The sequence below is a fragment of the Coptis chinensis genome, chromosome 9, assembly GCF_015680905.1.
Source record: "Coptis chinensis isolate HL-2020 chromosome 9, ASM1568090v1, whole genome shotgun sequence".
NCBI lineage: Eukaryota > Viridiplantae > Streptophyta > Magnoliopsida > Ranunculales > Ranunculaceae > Coptis > Coptis chinensis.
In genome coordinates this window covers 34,218,670-34,220,440 of record NC_141464.1, presented here as the reverse complement: position 1 = coordinate 34,220,440, position 1,771 = coordinate 34,218,670, and the positions used below count along the sequence as shown (strand labels likewise).

General features: G+C 36.0%; 1 long non-coding RNA gene across 1 annotated transcript; it reads left to right on the top strand.

Annotated features, from left to right (window-relative positions):
- Window positions 1-322: 322 nt before the first annotated feature.
- On the top strand, window positions 323-1,481 carry LOC147475690 (uncharacterized). The gene is made up of 2 exons (XR_015207718.1): window positions 323-1,254; window positions 1,355-1,481. It is a non-coding gene; the product is annotated as an uncharacterized LOC147475690 (long non-coding RNA).
- The last annotated feature ends 290 nt before the right edge of the window (window positions 1,482-1,771 follow it).

Here is a 1,771-nt window from a genome sequence, read left to right as displayed (position 1 = left end):
AATAATTTTAATCCGTAATAACAAAAGTCAACCCATGTTGACCAACAATCGGTCGTCACCTGACAACATCTTCCTGGTAATGCGGTTATTTGCCTTTTCAGAAGTCAGAACACATGTATAGACTTATATATATATAGTTAAAAAAATTGGACATTTTCATAAATCGTGACCACGGTATCATCTCCTAATTTTAATTTTTAAGAATCCTTGTAAGAGTACAATTTCACTCGGTTTCCTATTCCAATTCTAACGAGGCATCATAAGTGGGCCCAAACTCTTCCTCACAAAACTCTATAAATAATCCTCCAACCCTGGTCTCTTTAAGGTTGAAGTAAACACCATTCAAACTTGAACCTGCTCTTTAAAAACTAGCTCCTACTACTGCTACAGCCTTTAGAAACAAAAAAAAAAAAAACATGGTTACAGATTCAAGTAGTCCTAAAAACCCCGGTAATACCATCAAGTTTCTAATCAGCTATGGTGGCAAAATACTTCCCCGTTTCACTGATGGTAAACTCCGATATCACGGAGGTGAAACTCGTGTTGTTACAATTGATCGTTCAATAACGTTTACGGAGCTGTTGATTAAATTGGGTGAATTGAATGGTTCGTCAGTAAGTTTGCGTTGTCAATTGCCAGATGAAGATTTAGATGCATTGATTTCAGTTGTTACTGATGAAGATTTATCAAATATTATTGAAGAATACGACATAGCTAGTCAGGCTATTAATGGATCACCATTGAAGATTAGAGGTTTCTTATACCCACCAAAAATCATCAAGAAAATCTCTCCACCTCCATCAGTTACTTCCTTAAAAGCCAATTCCGCTGCTAAAACTTATTTCTATTACCCACATGTCTACCCCCCATACCAGTAAGTTTTATTACTCCAGTTTCGAGGAGAGGGACAACGAAGACGTGTTATCATCAGTATCCAGGAAACGCTATGAGAGTTCCTGCTTCACGTCTTGTTCACAATGGGAATCACTGGCAATAACACTAATTTTTTCTTTGGTTGGAAATCTATATAGGAATATAGGAGGGGGAAAAAAGGGTATAGAAAGAATGTAATTTATATTTTGTTTTTTAAGGAATGGATTCCAATTTGGAGTGAATTCACGGCCATTAATGAAATATATATATTTTTACCTATATTTCTTATTTTTTAAACCGTTAAGTAACGTCGTTATAGTATCAGCAGATTCTGCTATTTTGTTGGCCTGTTTCGCGGTAATGTGTCAGATTTTTGTTAAGGTTATCGTTATCGTCCGACACGTTCTTTGAAATCGTTGTTTTAGTTAGGCACGTACAACTTTGTGTTATTGACACGTATTTTTTTGTTTATTTTCTGCAGGTTTCGATGATGGTGGGGGAGGATAGAGCTTGTTTGGTTCACCATTGTTGAAAGAGACTATGATAGATTTCATATAAAAGACCAAAGTTCAATAAATTAATAAAATGACCAGCTCATTTGTCCATAATTTTGATATTTTGGTGGACCGGTGTTATGGTCCTTGATTGACTGACTGGGGTCATGGCGAACTTAAATTAAATATCAAACTATTGATTTGGTACAATGTTAGGGATCTTTAGAAAATTTGGTACAAGCACAGATTTGGTGAACATAGCCAACAACTGAATTGGTTGTTTCTAGCTAGGTTTGGTAAAGCTTGGCTCTTTAAGAAACTTGTCGAGGGCAAATGTAATTAAGCTAACTACACTTGAATACCATGATTGGGGTCGAGATTTTGTTGTTGGAGAAAGGCGAGGA